Here is a 22,919-nt window from a genome sequence, read left to right as displayed (position 1 = left end):
ATTCGTGGCCTGTCGCCTAAATCTTTGCACAAATATTTTTTACAACTACCCGGCGACGAAATGCAATTAGCTGGAAATTGCAGCAAACGCTATCGACTCGACTCGACTCGCTCCGAGTCGAATGGAATCAAATCGAATTGAATGGAATGGGATGGAATGGAATAGAAGGGAGGTGGTGTCGCCAATCAGTCGGATGAGCTTAGCAGCCGCGTGTCTCGCAGAGTGGCAGTCATCGATGTTCAGTGCTCAAGGCTCTCTAACTGAACGCTCAACGGGTTCGATTATCAAAATCAACATGGAATCGTGTTTCCCATAAAAAGACTTTACCGCTCCGCTCCGCACCAAACCGCACTCCACCTGATTCCGCCTCAGATCTGTTCACTTGTGCGTCTTGGGTTCTGCTCTAGATATATGTAGTTTCGAATTTCCCCCGAGGGCTATATAGATAGATCAATTGACTGTTACGGTTTTTGTTTTGCTGGTACTGTTGCTGTTTCGGTGTGTGACTTGCTTAACAGATGTTCCTGCTTATCGCCCACTGATACGGCCTTTTCTATGGCTCTTTTTCTATATATATTCGTAGTAAACTTCTTCATATATCACATATGAATATATTTATACGCATTGCAGTCACATTCCTCAATGAGAGGAGTCGAACTGTGAGTCACAGTGTGCTCCATATCAGTCTCCATTCAGAACCATTGAACCATCTTAATCGTGGCGTCCAGTCAAAGATGGCATTCTCAAGTTAACCTCACTAATGCTTTCTTCTCCAGCAATGGGCAGCACTTTCAAGACAAGAGCCCTACCCCAACGAACAACAACCACCCCCAGCAGCTGGCAAGTATAATCTCAGATTCGTTCGAGACGAATTCTTCAATCTTTGATCAGTTCGAGGTGGTATTTTCATCAACTTTATGTTTAATGTTGGCATTGCTTCCATTCATGGGTATCACTGGCACGACGGTGGCTAACCTCAAAAGTGCAGCATATCCTCATCTGGACAGTGGACTCTTTCTGTTTCATCCCACAGCAGATGCTTATTTCCATGAATGTACTGTATGTTCTCTGCCTCAGTTGCACCTTTTAATTTTAGTCTTACCGCAGTTGTCCGCCCAAAAGAGCTTCTACCTCTGTGTGTATACGGGTATTCTTTGTCCATCCATATTGATTTTTTGCTGCTGCTGCTGCTGCTGCCCCTGCTATTGTTGCCACATAATGCTGCAAAGTGCCTGGCATTGGGTCGGGGGCCAAAGCGAAGCTACATACGTCTCGCGGGCTAAGCTCTGCCCCCATCATTGGCTCTACCTCTCAGATGCAGAGGATATACCCATACATGGACAGAGAACGAGAGAAAGAGTGCGAGAGCAGGAATGAAAAAGACGGAGAATGTGAGAATGGCGCAGTGAAGTATTTATCAGAGCAACATCAGAAATTCAGAGGAACTTTGCCGTGAGGCAGCTTTGACTACGTGGCCATATACCACATATACACATACATACATGCTATATACATATATGTATACTGTAGTACATAAGTGCAGGGGGGATGGTGGGGTGGAGGGGTGGTGCTGGTTTATGTACCAGAGAATCGGCCAAGGCAAAAAGCTACAGTGAAACACGAGCACACGAGGGCCGCAACGACAAGAGCGACAACGACGACAATAAACGAAGACCGACGACGACGTCATCATCCCTGAGGTGGGTGGCAGGAAGCAGGTGGCTGGGGGCAAGGGGCAGGGGGCAGAGATAGAGAGGGTGATGATGATGGTGGCAGGGATGAAAGCTGGAGGGGATTGGGTGGTGGGTAGGTGTGTGCAGGTTTCTCAGGTGGGCAGAGGTCACATAGAGGGTAGTGGCTGTGTCGAGCTGCTGCGTGGGGTGGCTTCCTTCGCCTCCCCCCGAGGGTGGCACTCTCTCTCTCTCTCTCTCTCACTCTCACTCTCTCTCTTCTGCTCGTGCTCTTGGTCTCTCTTTCTTGCTCTCCGTGTGTTTTCCTGCTGAGGGGGTGGCTTTGCCAGAGAAGGTCGCCGCCACAGCCACAGTCCACAGAAACGAACAAAAAATTCTTGTTCCATAGATTTTTTCTTAGAACTGAGGGAAAATCCAATTAGAAATGCCCGCAGAGGGAAATAATTCACCTGTCAAGGTGCCACACACACACACAAACCTACACACAGACACAGCAGAGAGGTGGGGCAGGGAGGTGTGCTGTGGTGTGGTGTGGTGCCGGGGATGGGTGCTGCGTTGTTGTGATATGGATGTGGATGTGGATGTGGATGGAACCTGAAACTGACGAGCTGACAAGGCTTTCTGACTAACTGAAGGCCCCGCTGCTGCGTGCCGCCCCCGGTAAGTGATGGGGTATGCAGAGAGTAGAGAGGCGAGGAGAGGAGAAGAGGAGGACCTGGGCACAGGTGAGTCGCGAGGGTCGGCCAGGTAAGCTGAATGAAAGACTCTGCAGATATTGGGGATGGAAGCAACGTCGCAGTTTTTTTTTTTGGGTGACTTACAGCTCAACTTCCAGGGATGTCGAATGGTACTCCTCCTTACCCCCGAAACTTGTACATATGTATATACATTCATATATGTATATGTATGGTCATGTGTAGAACGGAAACGAACCAACAGAAATTACAACCAAAGCCATGAATCTGAATGTCTCTGCTCTGTTTTTTACTCTGCTGTAATTTGTGACTTTTTATATCCTAATAAATGGTATTGAGAGGATTCCGTCGAGAGCCCTTTCGGACCCACCAAGTAAAAACATTTCCCAAAAACCCTCTTTAAAATTTCTTTATCTTGGACGCAGTACATACGCTACACTAAGGCTAATCAAAATGGGGATGATGGATTTGCGAGGGTATCAAAAACTTCGTTCCGTAGAGCCAGTCATCTTCTTCTTTTCTGGTTTTTTTTTGTGCGACTCGAGCACGAGTGACATGGGGCTGACGAGGGGCTTTTGTCCTAGCGGTTGCCACGGATTCCAATGGCCGTGGGACAGTGCGGTCTGCTTTGGGGGTTTCCCAGGCACCTGGGCCCCCTCCTCCAAGGTCTCGCCATAGTTTCGTTCTTTTGTTTTTCCATTGATTTCGGCCGTACATTGTGGACAGAGGTTCTCCCTGACAAGTGGATCTGAGTACCGTCTAGTACTCTAAGGAATTTGAGTCCATATTCTGGTAAAGAACTTTGCTAGATGAAGAAGTGCCCATCGATCTCTTGATCGATAGACTCTCGCATAGATGGATATATCTTAAATTGTATAGGGTGTTGAAGCAGATCCGTAAATGTATCTCAAGGATACCAAAATGGCGCCGTTCGCTGAGCTTTTGATGCCACCCAGCATATTCCACCCCCTAGCGCCATTTTGTGCGTGAATGTGAATGACAGCCATCTCCTCCAATGAGGGTTGAGATAGCTGGCAAATCACAGTCGAGATCCAACCCGACCTCTGGTTGACAGTGGATGACTGTGGGTGGCTTGCAACAGTGGGCCTGGGATGCAGGGTGGCTGGGTGGCTGTTTGGAGGGGGGTGTGAGCCAAAGCAACCACCACGCATTCTCCTTATTTCCCCCTGCCTCTCCCTCCCCCTCTCCCACTGTGCTGTCTCTGTCCCCGTTGTCGCCATCGCCATCGTCGTCGTCGTCGTCGTCGTCGTATCTGCAAAATACATTTCCAGCTAAAACGGAAAAATCTATTAAATCAACGTTGCTGCGGCAACCAATTGCGGGCAAACGAAACCACCGAAAAAGTACACACACACACACATGGAAATAGATGGTGTGCGGTGGATGAATGTGCCACCCCCGTGCGCTTCGCATTGGTGTATCTAAGTAGCGCACAGATACAATTTACAGCTCGCATTTCGTATGCAAAAACCTGCCAACAAAAAGCAACAGCAACAGCAACAACGAAACTTTTTTGCCGCACGCCAACCGCAGGGGGCTGCCGTTGCCCCCCAGGGGTCGTTCCAGCAGAAAAACGGCGAAAGGGAAAAGGGTAAAGGGTAAAGGGGGCCCAATCGTCAGATACATTTCGCTCGAATTTATCGCTGCTGTAACTTTTCTGCTGCTGGTGCTTCTGGTGCCTCTGCTAGTGCCAGTGCTGCTGCTGCTGTTCCGTATCCTTCGCCTGTTGTTTTTTTTTCCCCGTCGAGTGGAAACTTTGAAAAACAGGAAATTGTCGCATAGAGACCACCCCACACACATTACACACGTTGCACACACGTACGTGTGTACGTTCTGGAGGGGGTGGACGTGGTTGGGGTTGGGGCTACCCTCGAGAGTTTGCCTCCTCATCCCAGCGGCCACATTGATGTGTCCAATGGCTTTTGTCAAAGCTGGAAGCTATAGGACAGAGAGAGAAGCAGAAAAAAGCCCGCCAAATGGGGTGACTACCCTGGCAATATGTACATACATATGTACAGGGTTTTCCGAGGGTTTTCCAGATCTGAATGCACTGCCCGAGCATTGCCGGACTTTACATGGGATCTGATGGTATTTCTGATCTTGTGAAAGCTTTCTCATGCTTTGCCAGCCCCGAAGTGCATGGCCAGGGTTTCCAGGTTTTCCCAACAGTGCACATTCTTTGCATTTTCCGCCGTGTTCTCCTCAGGAGGAGGTGGGTAGAGGAGGCAGGTCAAGCACAAAATTATTCTCGTGCCGCGTAATAAATTTCCAATGACGCTTACATTTTTGGGTCATGTAAGGCAGCAGAAACACCTTCCAGCACCTCTCAGCACCTCTCAGCACCTCCCAGCACCGCCCAGTCCGTACTGCTGCCAGGGTTGACATCGCTCGAATGCCACTTGTGCCAGTCGAAGGATCTAAATCATGTCAGCCATGGACTCGGATTGGTCTGCCTTGGTGCTCGAGCTGTTTTCTGATGGGCTTTTCCTTATTGAGATTTGTGGCTTTCGGACCTTGAAGGCTCCCACTGCTCTTGCTGCTCCGCCCCATGCCGCTTTGCAGCGGGTCAAACATTACTCATCCGCTGGCTGGCAATGACAGTGACAATATCCCAACCCCATCGGCGGGCGAAACGATTGTGTACAGAGTCTAACGCTCTCCAAGGATTTGCCTAATGAGCATGCCATGTCCATGTCCCATGTTCCATGTCCATGCAATCCCCCCATACCCTTGACGTCCGATACACCTGACCCGAAGCCCGACGTCCGAGGCCCAACTCCGAGCTGGTGTTAGAGCCAACTTTGATGGTAATTACCCTCTGATGATGTCGACTCGTCGCTGGCTTCGTCATTAGTTGACGTTGCCTGGACATGAAACCCGATGCAGAACTGCCACTACATCAAAGAGGGTGGCCTGCAGATGGAGGAGGAGTTGGAGTTGGAGTTTGAGTTTGAGTTGGAATAGACTGACTACTGCTGGGATCTATATAGCCTCCACTCCAGTACTGACTCTGACTGGCACACAGGCCCAGGCCCAGGCCCAGGCCCAGGTACGACAACAAATGCCACTGGCACTGCCACAGCGATGGCATCTCGCGTGAGAACTGACAACTTTGCTTGTACCCCGCATCCAGGAACATCGGATGGACTTCTGGCGATTCCACAAGATACATATATATATATATGTATACATATATGTGCATGCATCTTATATATACATACATATCATATATATTCTGCACTGTTCAGATACGAATGGAACTGTAGGCATTTTGATTCTTGATTCTTGAAGCTGGGGATAGTACTCCTACGGCAGGGTATTCGCCAGTCAAGCGGCTGTGGAGCTTAGCTTTAGAAGTGAGTAACGGAGCAGCAGCACTTTTTCGGGGACTATTCATGGTCACTGGTTCCGCGTGGCAAGCGCGGAGTCAGTTGGTCAGAGAGTCAGAGTCCCAGAGCGAAAGACGCTTCCTTGCCTCATGTTTGCCAAAGGTGTGTCATTGACACTGGGACTGCCCTCGCCCTTGCCGTCGTCGTCGCCGTCGCCGTCGCCTTCGCCCTCACCATTGCCATTCGCCCTCTTGGGTGTGTCCCGGTCCGGGTTCCAGGGATGAGTTGGTGGTGCGCGGTGGCGGTGGCCAGCATCTGCCGCCACCACCACATCTTACTGTCTAACTCTTGTACTGGTACTTTTTTGGCTATTGATTTTTGTTCTGTGTGTGTGTGTGTTGGTTCCGTGGCACGCTGGATCCGGACACGCGATCTGCGAGGTACACGCATGTAGCGTCGTCGTCTTGGATGTCTTCTGCCCACTCGAACGTGACGAATGTGTCTGCCACGGGGTGAGGGGGGAGGGTATGGTCAGATCCAGAGAGAGGCAGAGGAAGAGGCAGAAGCAGAGGCAGAGGAGGATGGCAGCAAAAAGAACTTGGCTTACTTTTTGGGCAAGATGTCTACGAGAATTCCATCGTTAGTTGGGGAATATTTAAATGAATTCCAAATCCCACAATCTCTATATTCTGTGCATCCCCACAGTATACCCAGTGCATAGCCACTGTATATCCCCATCGATTATCGATCGCCAGAGTCCACCAATCGCAGTTGAACAAAACAAATCAAAGACAACAAGATGAAGTCTGCCCCCAAACTGAACCCCACTCCACCCCACATACAGAGAGACACAGAGGCAGAAACAGAGACAGAGAGAGACGGAGAGAGAGAGAGGCTAAATCAATGCTGAACTGGGCAGCCATCAGTGCCAGCTACAGATACAGATACAGAGATACAGGCAGACCCCTCCACAGATACAGATACAAAGCGAGAAAAGAGGCGAAAAGAAACGAAAATCATTCAGACGAGCGGTGGCTGGGGCTGGGGCTGGGACTGGGTCCGTGGCTGGGGTCTAGGGGGAGCAACCTCGCTGACAGAGATTAATGAAGCACTTATGGGTGAACGAGACGCGCGCGCGTACACAGATACACCAATACACCGATGCACATCCACAGCTTTGGGTGCCTGCCTGTATCGGTATTTGTGTCTGTGGCTGTGTCTGGCGGTGGCTGCGCGCGCTGATCACGCTGTTGATGATGATGATGATCCCGCTTCTGGTTTGTTATTTGCTGCTGCTGCTGCTGCTGCTGCTGTTGAGATTTCAACGCCTACATCTATAGATACTTTTGTATCTGTATCTTGCTCTGTATCTGTGTCCATGGCTATGGCAATGGCTATGGCTATGGCCGACGCTGCTTGCAGATACACAGCGCAGACGGAGTAAAGATCAAGACAAGTCGTCAGGGAGCTATTTATATCAGTGCTGCCGCTGTCGCTGTCTCTCTTCCACTCTCTCACTCTCTCCATATTTATCTTTTTCTTTCTCTCATTCCCCGCTATGGCGTGGAGATACAGAAATATGTATCTTTTGCCTATGGCATCCAAGAAAAAGAAAATCAATTTCGCAACAGCAGCAGCAGCAAAATCACTTGGCATTTTTCACACGGCACTTGGACACTCCACCTTCAACACCACCACACCACACTCTCCCGCCCCTTCCTCTGCCCCTACCCTTCCCTGCCCCTTGACGGGGCACAGCGTCCGAGTCCAAGTCCAAGTCCATGCCCGATCCCATCCAGGCAACGATGCATGGGCCCAAAGTTTTATGGTCATCTCTCATTGAAGGTGAAGGCAAAATTACCATCAAACCGAGAAAGGAAACCCACCCTTCAGAGCCGAAGCTCAAGATACCCTTGGAGGTCCGAAACTCCGACAGAAGCTATATGATAATGATATTATATGATGTGGATCAGCGTTTTACCGACTGGAAGAGGAGATATCCCAGAAATCTTTTCATGCCTATCGAGAATATAGATCTAGATAGACTATATAGTAAGAGTCGTGCCTTCTTTTTTTGGCATCTGTTTGAATTGTAATACCCTTTGCAAGGGTATAGAAGGCAGACCAGGCGCATTAGCATTTCTGTATCCGCATCTGTATCCGTGAACATATACTTGTTTCTGTGGCTGTTGTGGAGTATCTGTATATGTATCTGCGAGTATGTATGTATGCACATGTGAGTGTATCTTCGTTTTCGTTTGCTTTTGTGTTTGTTGAAAATTTCTGCGAAATTGTCTGCTGTCTGACTCGCTTCCTCCGATCTTTGAGCCACTTGCTATGCCTTTCGGTTTCTTCTTACTCCCCCCATCCCCCTACCACTCTGTGATCCAGCCAGCATTTGGCCATGGCCCGAACATGGGATCAAGACACGGCTATGTTCTTACTAACTCATTTTGTGGCTGTGAATTCAGTTGAGCTTCGGAGACTACCAAAAGATCTCTCAGAACATCGATGGAACAGTATAATTAGCTCAGTGAAGTTTTCCTTTTGGTCAAGAGCTCGCAGTAACTTTGATTATTTAAATACTGAAAGAGGATTCCCCCCATTTGACTCAAGTTACAGCTCAATCGAACAGAAAATGTACATATGTAGACTACAGACTGATCTTAGATCTAAAACGATTAAGGAATATCGATCCTCCACGGACACTCAGTCCTCCCAAAGATCCGCACTGATCCAAGCTTCAACCAACTCTTGGTCAAGGCTTGCGGCCATTAGGGGTATCAAGGTCTGAGCAGTCACTGCCTGACTGATCTTTAATGGTGCATTCAGAGTGCACCAGCCACACATTTACAAGCATACACTAACACACACACACATACTACCAGCTCAAGCATCTGTCTGTATCTGTATCTTCATCTGCATCTGCATCTCTCTGCATCTGTATCTGTATCTCTAGTTTTGTGTTTGTGTGCTGCGCAGAAGCTCTGCAGCCATTTAAATACGAGCCACGACCGTCGCCACGTCCACGCGGGCGGAAGCGAGGCGGGTGGAGCTACGCTACTCAACCCAACCTGAATGTCTGTCTGTCTCGCCAAGAGAAGAGAAGAGCAGGGAAGAGCAGGGAAGAGCAGAGAAGAGCAGAGAAGAAATGGCTGCAAGAAGATGATAATGATGATGGTGGGGAGGATGATGATGATGATGGTGACGGCGCAGATGTAGACGCACTGAAAGCGAACGTTACGCTTGGTTAAAGATCATTACCGGCAACAACGAAGACGACAATCTGAAGGGGGCAACGTCAGCACTCCGAGGGAGACACACACAACGAGATACACGTACTCGCAGAGGGAGAAAGAGACCCAGAGCCAGACCCAGACCCAGACCCACAGCTAGACGACAACGTCTTACCAAAGCCCGTTTAAATGGCGGTTTTGATCTGGCAGGGACTGCTGCATCCCCAAGGCAAAGTTCAGTAAGGGAAGGGGGGCATGGCCAACCACAAGAGCAGCCATTGCTTCAGTGGAGGGTCGACTGCCAAATGACCATTAGGCGACACTGACAGGGGGAGAAAAGAGTTTGCTCCTCTGCTAAGGCCGAAGAGGATCTATTTGGCGAGCGCAATGGCGGTTGCTTTAGAAAGAGCTTCTTCTGTAACAATCCCAACACATCCTATTGGGCAGTGGTTGAAGAGCCCCATGAGCAATGTTCTCCATCTGACAGATGTGTACCCAAACTCCGCTCAACGGCTCACCGATTTTTTTGACCAAGCCAAGACCAAGCGATGCCATGCGAAGCAGTCAGGCAGATCAGAGCGCACGCCAGCTCCAGCTACAGCTACAGCTCCAGATTCAGTCTCGGAGTCAGTCTCAGTCTGAGACTCAGTCTCTCAGACTTGGAGAACGCCAGAGAGAGACCCTCATGATCAGCGAGCTCATCCTCAGACTTCCACTGTGACTTGCCCAGATGACGGATGTTGAGCGGCCGCGTTCTTCTTCTCTGGCAGTTATTATTGTATCTTCTGCCTTCACTCCAACATTAGCTTCAACTTCAACTTCAACTTTGACTTCGTTTCGTTTTCGTTGTTGTTGCTGGTTGCTGGTTGCTGGTTGCTGTTGCCGTTGTTGCCGTTGTTGCCGTTGCTGTCGCTGCCGTTTGTGCTTCTGTTTGTGTTTGTGTTTGTGTTTCTGTTCACTTCTCTTGGCCACAGCTTGCTCCGTTTTCAGCTTTTACATCAATGATCACTGAACCGTTTACGTTTTTGAACTGTTTCAAGGTCTGCCGTCTGCCGTCTGCCGTCTGCCTTTTGCCATTGTCTTGTGTTCTTTCTTTTTCTCTCTCCCTCTCCCTCCCCCTCTCGCTCTTGCCATCCCATCACCATCTCGCTATCTCTGTCTCCATCTGGATCTGAATCTGTATCTGTATCTTTAGCTGGATGTGGATTTGCAAATGGAGTGCAGCTTTGCATCCGTAGCAGGTTACGTAGTGGTAACCATAATGATTAGCTCCCCCCACGTTGGGTGGTGGGTGGTGGATTGAGCGGTGCCATGACGGTCACCCTGAATTCCTGGGATGCGCACAAAACTTTCTTTGGGTTGGGGAGTTGGGGAAAGTTGCATGCATTCTGAACGCTGAACCGTGCTAAACGTTCGACGCTTGGCCCTGCCGCGCCCCCCAAGCCCAAGGGCGTCGCCGTGACCGCCCACCAATCGGTTATGGCCACTGATTGGACTCTGATTGACTCAGATTGAGCTTGATTTGTGGGTGGCCAGAGGTGGCTTGAACTACATTTTCGCTCAACTGGAATTGGAGCTGAAACTGTCAATGCCAATGCCACTGCCGCTGCCGCTGCCACTCCTTCAACTGCAACTGCAACTGCAACTGCAACTGCAACGGCAACGGCAAGTCCAAGAGCGGGACACATGCCACGAGCGGAGACCAGCTGCTATGCTCTCTCCCTCTCTTGATCTATCTACCCCTCTGGAGATACAAGCGGCAGGTCCAAGCAGGTCCGAGCCGGAGCAGGTGTTGTCCGGTGAATGCGACGTGCGGTTGCCAAGGTGTGCGGCATGCACGATGCCCCAGCCCCAGTCTCAGCCCCTGACTCACCCTCCAGCTATAGCTCTCCGTTGCTATAGCCATTCCCTAGCCCCCAGCTCCTGCATGTCGTCGTCGTCGTCGTCTTGTCTTTCTCTCTGGCTTTCTGTTGCCTCTTCCTCACGTCCAATTTCACATGGCATGCGATCACGAAATTAATGAGCAGCAACGTAATTACTTCTTGATGGAAATTAGGCAACAAGCAGCAGGAAAATGAAAATGAAAACGAGAACGAATACGAGAGGAAAACCCAGACGATAAACGACCAAAGACAAAGGCAGTGACAAAGCCAGACCATGAAAATGGCAAAGGGGGAAGATTCTCTGGCAGTACTTTTCTGTTCTGATCTAAAGGAAATTTTTGTTGCGTGTTAGACAAGACAAGACACAAATATCCCCCAAAATTCGGGTCGGAGATGGCTCTGTGGCCGTATCCCGGCACAGTCATTCGAGCACTCCCAAAGGGAATGGGATTCACAATAGTCAGGGCATATGTACATATGTACATGTACTTGGAAATCCAAGTACCCAAGAGATGCCTTCGTTGCGGCCTTCCTCTGCTCTGAGTCCAGAGCAGATACACAGATACATCCATGTGTGGTTTCTCTGGTTTCTTTGTTCCACCTGAGTCAGTGGTCACATTGGCAGACACATTTTGCCATTATGCAAGCAAGATTCCCAATGAGCAAATGAATTGCCGTAAAGAAATATTCTGGCCAGAACGCTCTTATGTGAGCAGCGGGGGAGCTTCGGAAACTTGGGGCGTAGAGTCTATGGCGTAGAGTTCGGGGGACAATTGGTAGAACGAGCTCTATTATGCGAGCATATTCGATGTATCGCTCGGCACGTAGCCGATGATAGGGCGGAATAGAAGTGGCAAAATTGGGTAATTACTGAATGGTGAACGGTGAACGGTGAACGGTGAATGGGTCAACGCAACCAGCGCTGCTAGAGGGACAGAGATGGAGATAGAGATGGTCGGGAGGGTGTTCTAATTACCACTGGCGCCATGAGGCTGGGCTGCAACCCGTAAGCCGTAACCAGAGACAGAAGACGAAGGTGCCAACTGTGGCACCTACATATATTTTGCACACGCCATGAGATACAGACACAGCTATACCTGTACCTACATATAGCTACAGATACAGATACTCATACGCATACAGTTGCAGATACAATTTAATGGCCTGATTGCATTGAGTGAGTTTACAATTCGATCGCTTATCGGCAACGCGTGCAATACCCAGGGATTACCATTGTCTGAAGAATACTTGTACTCGCATTCAATAAACGATAAAGAAGTCATGCAGCATGCCATTGGATGGGATCGCATCGGATCGCATCGGATCGCATCGGAGTGGATATGGTGCTATAGGATATGGAGCGGGGGTGGGGTGCTTTGGATGTGGCTCGGAAGTGGCTCGTGGGTTTCGTCATCGCAATTTGAATTTAAACACGTCCTCCCGTACTCCCACTTGCATAATTTTGGTGGGCGAGAGCAGGGCGTACGAGTGCACGGACGTGCCAAGTCCGAGCTGGAACCTCTGGAATGAGGGGGCCGGCACAATCTTCTGGGCATCGGAAAATTCCAGAAAGTCAACTCAGATTGCCAACGGCAGGCAGGCAGGCAGGCAGGCAGGCAGGCAGGCAGGCGGGCAGCCTTGGGCTGTCCAATCGACAAAACATACGAGTAGAGGGAGGCGAAAGAGCTGGCCAAGATTAGTGGTAGTTATGCTAATACAGACTGATATCGGCTATCAGCCAAGACCCGAAAGCTGGAGAGTCCTATTGATTAGCCACAGTGGGCACCACTTTGGCCGATGGAATCATCACTGACTATTTCTTTGACACCATCACTTATTTGCAGCCCCTCTAGTATCGATAACTGAATCGATTTGTATGATGTGATAGCTCGGTTTTCTCGATATCTTACTGGTTTTGAATCGATGAAGTGGCTTTAGCCTCTCACTTTGGTCCCCATTCTTCAGTCATTCAATTACTATCCATTGCATATCGAAAACAACACGATAACTTCAAGCAATTGTTATGTATGCGCATATATCGATCATAACCGATTAACAACTCTTGTCTCCTTCGATTAATTTCTCTTCGAAGCTGTCTTCTGATAAATTATGCCTTTCTATACATACATATATGTACATGTACATATATACACATATCTTCTGCATTAAGAAGTTCTCTCCTTTCAATACAATATACACTGTACTTTACTCAGTTGGCCGCCTGTTCCCTGCGTGATCCAATTAATCTCTGGATGGCTGCATGCCTGGAAAGGAAACTGCAGTCTGATAGACATGTGTAATACCCTACAGACAGCTGAAATTCTAGGAATTGCTTCCAAGACGCAGAAAGAGTTCACTCGCTTGCCCGTCCGCCTCCTCCAGCCTCGCTAATCTTGCGACTGTCCGGAGACGTGGAGCGGACAATGGACAATGGACAATGGACAGCGGAGACGGAGACGGAGACCGGAGGAAGGTGGGAAACTCCGACTGGGGCTGCGATTAGATAGGCAGCCATCAAAGGCGCAAAATCAACAGCAGCCGCCGTCGCATTCGTCGGAGCCGTTCAATCATGCCCACCTGATAAGACAGAGGGAGGAGTGGAGACGGGGAGCTGCCTGGGAGGAAGAGGGGCACTGGCCATCACGTATGTACTTTCCAGATAGATTCCGTTCACCGAAAATATACGAAAATATCTTCAGCTATTTACGATTATGATTGCTCCATATTCCGGGGAACCCAAAAATAGTACCCACTACCCTCCTACAGTGGGTTCAAGGGGATGCTCTAGGGGGTGGGCCCAACCATTACTTCTTCTCTTACACGATCTGATTCTAAAACTTACTAGCAACATTTTCCCTCACAGATTTTCTCTCCAGCCGAAGCAATTTTCAGCAACGACAACACGACTTTCCCTTAACAGCTTTATTATGGCCAGAACCCAAGCAAACAAAAAGCCAAAAACAAAACCAAAGGTAAAAGCAAAAGCAAAACCCCAACAAAACAATTACAAAAGTAAAGATTCAAGAACCGAAGCTTTACATACCCTACAAAAGCAACCAACGAAAATATGTATATCCAATCCACTATTGACTGTACAATGAAAGATGATTTTCATGAGGCCTGAATAGAGATATCGGAAAACCATAATAGGAGCTGTAAATATGCTATACACATATGTATGTACATATGGAGATTCATGCAGAACAGGACAGGACAGGGCTGTGGTTCATCGAAGCCATATGATGTAGAAATATGATTTGCTTGTCCGTTACTGAAAGCTGTCGTGAATGGTGATACGCTCGTCGAAAGGGTATGCGTATGATCGTACAAAGAGCGCACAAAACAATGAAAAGAAAATGTCACTGACAGTTAATTAAAAAACGATTTAAACAAATTAGAGTGGAAGATGGAGATGGAAATAAAACGTAAAACGCATTAACAGCAAGCAGAAGAGGAGGAGGAGGAGGAGGAGGAGACAAAATGTGAAAAACCGTCAAAGATGGCGACGAAAATTTGTCGAATTTCCCGAAACAAATACAACTTGTGCGAAGAATTAAGAAGTAGGAGCTGGGTGGAAGAAAGAAAACGAAGTGTGAGAGGAAAGAAAACAGAAAGAGAAGTGTGAGTGCGACTGAGAGTGTGGGTGAAAAAGCAGCAGAAAAAGCAAAAAGTTGAATGAGAGAAATGGGGGGCGAAGACTAAAGTAGGGATGAAGAAGGAGAATAAATAGGAACAAGAGAGAAAAGGAAGATGACGAAGTTGGAGTAGAGCAATATGAATAAAGTAAGTAGCAGGAGACAATCCGGAGATAAACTGGATAATTTGAGCAGGAGGAAATGAATTAGGAAAAAATTAATTAAGAGGAAAGTAGCAGGGAATTAGGTAAGGATATAAAAGTGGGGTTGTAGAGAGTGGAAGGAGAAGTAGCGATAAGCAGGAGAGAAATGGGACCGAAGTAAAAGTTGAAAAAGGAAAAGTGGGAAATGGGAAATGGGAAGCGACTCGGCGGGGTCAGATGTGATTGGGAGAACAAGAATTTGTGGTGAAGTAGGAGAAAATTAAGTGGCAGAGACGCAGGAGAAGAAGTAGTCGACGCCACCCACTGCCACTGCCGCCACGACTCGACGCGACGCGACGCGACATTGCCGCTGCCCCTGCCGCTCCGCTCATTACAATTCAATTGAAGTAGCGGCTGCGACGCCGATGTCGATGGCGATGCCGACAGCAGCGTTCAACGACATCGCCGAAGAAGAAACACCAAACAGCAGTAGCAGCAGCAGCAGCAGCAGCAGCAACAACAGCGCCAGCAGCAGCTCAGGTGTAATAAAAGCCGCAGCAGCACACACGCACACAGGCACAGCACAGTTCACACAGATACTCGCCTCACATAGATACGCCGCCGGTTGAGAGAGAGCAATCAAGGCAGCGCTGCTCTGGCGTCTCAGCAGCAGCAGCAGCAGCAGCAGCAGCAGAAAAACATCTCCTAGCTGATAAATTGCCGCCTGGCAATTGGGCAAAGTCGCTGTCAGCGTCCGCTTCGACGTCAGCGTCAGCGCCAGCGCCAGCTCTTCGTTTCGTTTCGTGCTCGCTCTCGTGCTCGTGTCTGTGGATGTGTTGCGCTCTCTCTGTGGCTCTGTTACTCTCTCTCTCTCTCTCGCTTCCTCGCTTCCTCGCTCACGTTGCCGTTGCGTGTGCTTTCGTTTTCACAGTTTTTTCGGGTGCTGCTGCTGCTGCTGCTTTTGGGCTAAGCTGCTGCATGGATGGCTGTGTTGGGGGAAGGTTGGGTCGGGTGGGCTCTTCCTTTGGCCTGTTAAGATTTGTTCTCGTAGGAGTGGCAGCAGCGTGAGAGTTTCAGAGTGTGTGTTTCAGAGAATGCAGGAGTATATGTGTGTAAGCCAACCACAGCAGCCTGCTCTCATCTGATGCTTGCTATCTCTGTCTCTGTCTCTGTCTCTGCCTCTGTCTGTGTATCTGCTGCTGCGCAGGACTGTCCATTTCCACACACACACAGATACACTCACACATGCACGAACGAATGTATCTGCGAGTGTGTGTGTGTGTGTGTGTGTGTGTGTGTGTGTGTACATACATCTTCCCTTATGTACTGCCGTTGACTTGCGTTCTTCTGATTCGTTTGCTCTCCTCTGCTCTCCTTTGCTCTTCTCTACTTTGCTCTGCTCTCCTCTGCTCATTGATTTTTCTCTGCGGATACACAGCATAATGGTCTTGCTGTACATTACAGTGGAGCCTGGCCCAGCGCGGACTTCATTCGATTTTCCGTCTCTGAAAATGGCGTCAAAGGCCCGAAGTCCTACTCTAAATTCGAACAAAACCTTGGAGTTGGAAAACAGTCCAATTCCCTTGATGGCCCTTTGATCAAAATGATTTGCATCGCATATACAGTAAAAGCTCGATACGTTGAGCAGATAATAATAGGAGTCGCCAAGCAGAGCTTTTCCTGTATGATCCAACACATACTTTAGATTGATCGTTTTCACACTGAAAACATCTTTTAGTATAAGACACTTGTCTTTTGCACTAAGAGATGCCAGATGCCAGCTCACTTTAGGTCCATCCTAGTCTGCTCGCACTGTATCTACACATCCATCTAGATTTACTATCTACATATGTATATGCAGGAATACATATGTATGTATGTATTCAGGTATATAAGTATATCTACATATGTACATATGTACCTGTGCCTTTGCCTTTGCTCTCTCGCCATCAACGCACGCGCCCGCATTTAGTCAACGAACCACAAAAAAGCCATTCGCAGCCACAGCTGCAGATACATTTGCTGGCTCAGCAGCAGCTACCGCTACCGCTACAGCCACAGCACCAGATACAGATACAGATACAGACACATTTTATTGATTTGGCCGGGGTCTGTGCATCCAATTCCAGCAGGTCATGATTACATAAGGTGATGAAATCATGCGGGTGACTGAACGAGGCCTATCCTCCTCCAGTTTCGGGCTCTGGCTTGGTCTCGTGCCTGGCCAATGACAGAAAACATGGTCGCAACATCCGCACCCGCAGGGTGGCCATCCCATCCCATTGCGACTCCACAATACGGCACTCCACTTCATTACTTCATCCCATCCCATCCCATGCCATCCCATTAGATCCCACTCGATCCCATTCCAATGACATCCCAAAGACCGGGCCAACCCCTATGCCGGAGAACAGCGAACTGTTTTGGTTTGTTATGTACAAATTCTCGTGGCTTTTTTTGTTGTTGGTAACCAAGCAACAATTGTGTATCTGTGTCTGTGGCGGTGTATCTGTAGCCGTATCTGTGTATCTGGCCGCAAGGCAACAACCACCCTAACCCAGCCGTCAGTCGACACCCGCCCACCCAATCCGCCTTATCCACCCTTAGCGATGTTATCCCCCTCATTGCTCTTCTTTAGGTTGGTCAGGTCGTCGAGAGTGGTTCAGAGTGGTTCCAGGATGGGGTAGATGGGGTGGATCAAAGCAGAGGTGGTGTGGGGGTTGAGAGGTGGCCAGGCAATCAATACTCTGACAATAGATACAGTCTCAGCCATTCAATCGCTTCCTCTTCCTCTTCCGCTCCTCCGTTCCTCCGTTCCTCCGCTCCACTGCTCCACCACCTATGCTCCTATGTTCCACTATTCCTCGATTCCCGACAGTTCAATTTCCAAAGCCATTTTAGCCTCATAAATTATGCGTGAGACCTTTATTGATTCACCCCGTTGAACATCAGACGCGCTGTCCATCCGGGATGACCCCATGTCCCCAGAGCCTTTGGCTTGGGGCATACGCCATGTGGCAAGTGGCATGTGGCATAGGGTTCTAAGATGGCTGCAATTTCGATTTGCGACTAATAGACAATGATTGCATGCATCTAATTGGTTAACTGGAAACGATTTTCGTTTTAGCTCTTTACGCAAGTCGTTCACTCGAAAACGCATTCCATCGAGACAACAGGGAAATCCTTCTTCAGAGAAACTATGCCACACATGTCATATTACAGATATCGAAGGAAATAATAAGAATATATCGATAGCTGATATTTTGCCACAGAATTAAGCATCCTCAAGCATGCTCATCGAGGAATAATACTTATACGATCCAGAGATATATGTATAATATGGACATCGATTCCTAGGTGGCGAAATCAACCGTTCCATCTAATGGGTCTTATCTCCTTCCTAGAAGTGGGGCCCCACTTTGTTGATCTCCCGTTTCGTATCTGGCAAAATCCCCAACAAAGCGATGACGCAACCCCCGGCAGGATGGACAACCTAAGCTACGTGTCGAGGGTGGAGGTGTGAATAGGTTTTCGGCAGGGAGATATGGCCAAAACTAGGCCGAGGGGGACCTTGAACACGACTACAGGGAAGGTGAAAGGCGTTTGGCGGAATGATGATGACTCAACCGATGGAATAGCTGTCGAACCAGCTGAGTCAGCTGGAGAAGAAAGAGTTCGCTGCGTGATAGCGATCACTGATGCAATATCGCCCAAATCGAATTGAGTCGAGCGGAATCGCAGGGAGTGGAATGGAGCGGAATAGAATGAGTCTTAGACATTATCACGCGCCTCTGTAGAGGGGCTTAAAAATCGCTTACAGCGTCTTTGAGCCAAAGCCCAGAGACAACACCGAGAAACAGCGAGACAACAGCGAGAGGTGCCGTCCACAGATACTATTTCTATATACTATACATATTTCTGATAATTTTTGTGGGGGTTTTTTCTTTGGGCTTTGGACAGCAAGAGTGCAACGCAACTGAAATGAGAGAAATGGAAAACGATGACTGAAAATTCTTTTTGGCCTATCTGTGGGTGAGTCGGCCTTATCTATAGGGCTATAGATCGATAGGTTTATGAGTCTCTTTACTATCAGAGCGGAGCCTCTTACAACACACAGCCGCTCGTCCGTCCCACTCTCAGGCCCACTCCCAGTCGCAGTCACAGTCGCAGACGAAGAGATAATCGTTCCACATACACAGACACCATTACACTGTAAGGCTCCATAAAGGTACGACGCCAATGCAATCGATCCATAGATCAGCCGGGGGACAGGCAGAAGGTGAGAGAAGGTGGTAGTGCTGGTGGTGGTGCTGGTGGTGGTGCTGGAGGTGGTGCTGGCGGTGGGCATTAGAAATCGTTTATACAGCGTCCCAATACATGGACATATATGTAGTGTGCCGGTATGTATAATCGGGCACGTGACATGGTTTTCCAACTAATGAAAGCAGCAGCAGCTGGCCAACTCTTCGACTTCTTCTGCGTCTTTAGTTCGGGGCCTCGAGCCGACTCATAAAGATAAAACGCAATCCAAGCGATCCAAGTAATGGCACCCGTACCACTACCGGTTCCAGTGCCCGTACCAATGATCAGAAGTCGCGATCAAATGCATTCAATTCGATTGGACGATGGCCCTGGACAGAGTGGACACTAGGTGTATCTGAGGGGTATCTAACAGAGGGGTACAATCGAGAGTGATCTCAGTCAAAGCCGACCTCGATGGGGGCGGCGAATGAGGACAACTTCAAGAGTATTTCGAACAGAATGCGATTTGAAACGAGAACCCCACAGGTCTTATCGCAAAGCGAACGAAAGTAAACCAAAGCGAACCGAAATGCGTTGCCTAATGATGATGGATCGTGAATTTGAGATGATCGATGATTTGCCCGGCGATAAGCGGAGCCCCGGAAATGCCGCCCCAAAACTGGAGAAGGTGTTGAAATAGTGTTAGACGGGGGAGAGTGGCTCTCCAATTCTCTGGTGCTCTCGAGCTCTGCTTCTGCTATTTCTGTGGCTGTGTTCCTCCTGAGAATTGTTTACCTGGAATACGATTTTTATGATACGCTTCTTATGTGAGGTTTTCTTTGAGAGTCTGAATCGGTTGCTCAACCCAACCGTTCTTGTTATCCGTTATCTCTTTTCCTGATAATGCCTGCACACCAATACCCATGGAATACACGTCTACACATGTATATAGCACACATGTGTGTGCGTATGTTTCATTCAGACTTTGTGCCATTGCTGATGTTTGATTTTGATTTGTTATTGCATTAGTCAAGACATGGAAAGATTGCGAATCACGGCAGATGGCACAAGGATGGAAGCCACTCCAAAGGGAGAGAAGAAGATGGCTCTGAAAAGGGAAACAGATGTAAGCAGAATGCATTTAACGATGCAAGAAATGAACTTTAACTGTGTACTACAGGAGGAGAAACTGTGAAGAGAAAAGATACAACCGCAGAAGAAACTAAAAAAAATAATAGGAAAGAGAAGAACTACAGGAGAAAGGGGTTAGCCAATATGATCGTTTTCCCCTTTTTAGTATCCTAATCAACCCATAATTTCACGCTTGCTTCGTATCCTTTCCCTGCCACCTTTAGCCACTTTCAGCTGCTCAAAAAAACTATTCCTGCTTCAGCAAAGTTTGCCCAGGCGCGCCCCATTTTGTGGCTGTTCTGGTCCTGGCCGCATAGATTCTCTGCCGCTGGAGAACTACCCTTCCATCCGTCCAACTGATTGCCCGTACACATTTACAGACACACGTTCTCGTATGTGGGATCCGGCTACGACTCCGACTCTGACCCCACACACCCAATCGGTTCCGATAGCCATGGCAACTATCTCTCTACGAGTATCTGTATCTATATCTGTACGAATACGAGCACGAGTATATGAAGCATACCCCTTCCATTCCATCGCTGGGCAAACACAGGAGCGTGCGCGCGCAAAATGCATCTGCATTCGGGGTTAAGTGTGGATATCGCCGCAGCTCTCCTGCTGGTCTTCAGAGTCAGAGTCAGAGCGAGAGCCAGAGACAGAGCCTCATTTGGATTTCGTTTTTTATCAGCAGAAGCACCAAAAAGCCAACGAAAATATTGACTTAGCGAGAGACAACCCTATACGTAGCCCTATACACGATACTCGTAGTCTCGTAGTCCAGGAAGTTGCAGCACGAGATGGAAGTGGAAGTGGTTTGTATCGGGTGAGGTGGAGATGGAGGTGGAGGTGGAGGTGGTGGTAGAGGCTGACGGCTGCATATTCAAATGTAACCGTAAACGTTCGCCATGTATCTGTATCTTATATTTGAACTGATTAATTTGTTGACACAGCAACGACGACAGCGATGGTGACAACGATGACGATGATGAGGATGATGACAGCAGACCAGAGCAGAGCAGACACACCTTTTTGTACTCTGATAGAGGGAGGGTACTGTGGGTCTGCCTTCAAGTTTGCAAAAGCCGATAGGAAAGTAGTCCTAATACTGTAGGATATATCCAGTGCCATCTGCCTCAGCAGATGACTCCATTCTGAAGATGTCTGGCTGAATAGTTGTTGAATCGAATCACTATATCAAACGGTTTTCTTGGACTTGTCACATATCCCAGGGTATTTCCATCTTCGGCCCCAGAACCTGTCCTCACCTTCTTGTTAGTATTTCCTTTTCCTGCTCTCCCTCTTTCAGGCTGTATGTACATATATTCATTTCTGGTAATCGATATTTGGCCGTAACGCTCCTCTGTTTGCCCAACCAGATGTATGGTATAGATGGGTGGATGAATGGATGGATTGCTTGGTTGGACGGCGGGCTGTAGTGGAGTGGGATTGGATGCTCTTTACAGAATCCAGGATGTTCCACTCGAATGTGACTCAATGTTACGTTTTCCCTTTGCCTTTGCCTTTACCTTCCTTTCCCTTCCCTTTCCTTTGTTGAGAGCTCTCAACCTCTAGTTTGATCTGCTGCCAGCGTAGCCGCCAGCCGGTTGAGGTATAGCTCAATAAACTGGCGGCCAAGAAGAGCATTGATCCTGGCCTAGTGGAAGGCGGCAACTGGTCAGGTGTCCTGTGTCCTGCGTATCCTGACAGCAGTTGAATGAACGTTGCCTCAGCCTGAACTCAGCTTCCTCTGCCCTGACCTGTACTACCATAAACCTGTCCTCTGTCTTTCTGGGCCCCGTTCCTGCCACAGTTTCTGTTTTCTGTTTTTTGTTTTTTGTTGCGGTGTTTGGTTCGCTTAAACGGTCGACACACGTCTTGCATTACACCCGAGCGCATCGTTCAGCAGCAGCAGCAGCAGCCGGAGCAGCAGAAGGAGCAAGAGCAACCCCTGCAGTTGCACAAAGGTGCATCCTTGCATCATCATCATCATCATCATCATCATCATCCTCAACGGCGGTGCTGCTGCTGCTGCTGCTGATGGTGCTGGCGGTGCACCTGTCATTGCGGTAACCGTTCCGTTCCGTTCCTTTCCTTTCCCCTCCCTACCTTTCCTAAACAGTTTGTTGCCTTTCGCGCTCGCAGCTTGGCCAGAGCGAAGATCAAGAGCGTCAACGGATCGTTGACTGGCATCAAATTACCGGGGAACAAGTTCTCAACCCTCGCCACATTTCACAGAATCGCCAGGGACTTTGACTCGGACTCGAGCCTCCAATGTCGACTCCGACTCGAACTTGGACTCTGGCTACGACCATGGCTCTGGCTCTGGCTCTGGCTCTGAGGAGGGTCATCGTCGTCATATTGGCTGCTTTGGCTAAAAGTGTTTAATCAAGTGAAAGGCAGAAGTTAAACCGACTGACTGGCATGTCCACATCTCCAACCCCATCGCACATCCCATCCTTGCAGTAATCCCTTCCCCCAGAACATTGATCACATTTCAGGCGTAATTCGAGAGCCGAATCGGAAGTCGGAAACGTTGTAATGCTCGACTGGACTTGGTCCTTGTTTCCTTTTTTGGTCTTGAATGAAAGGGAAGCTTTACAAGGAGCATATCGCATAACAGTCGTATGGAGGAGCAGCAGCAGCAGAAGGACAAGGAGAAGAAGGAGTAGATGTCCTGTCCTTTATATGGAGATAGAGATGGAAATGGACTTCTGAGAATCTTATAGTCTTCTGCCTGGAATATACTGAGAATACTGGAATATACTCCTCTCTTCTGTTCGATATCTTTCTGAAATTACGACAATTACTCGTTTAATTATGATCCACCCTCACTTCATATTCAATATTTCCTGGCTCTTTTTTTTGGGTCAGAATCGTGTATGGAAACTTTCACGGTCCACGTTCGGTTCG

The sequence above is a fragment of the Drosophila persimilis genome, unplaced genomic scaffold, assembly GCF_003286085.1.
Source record: "Drosophila persimilis strain 14011-0111.01,24,50 unplaced genomic scaffold, DperRS2 tig00000653-arrow-arrow-pilon, whole genome shotgun sequence".
In the NCBI taxonomy this organism is placed as follows: Eukaryota; Metazoa; Arthropoda; class Insecta; order Diptera; family Drosophilidae; genus Drosophila; species Drosophila persimilis.
The sequence above is the reverse complement of the archived record's forward strand: the minus strand, read 5'-3'. Positions refer to the sequence as shown.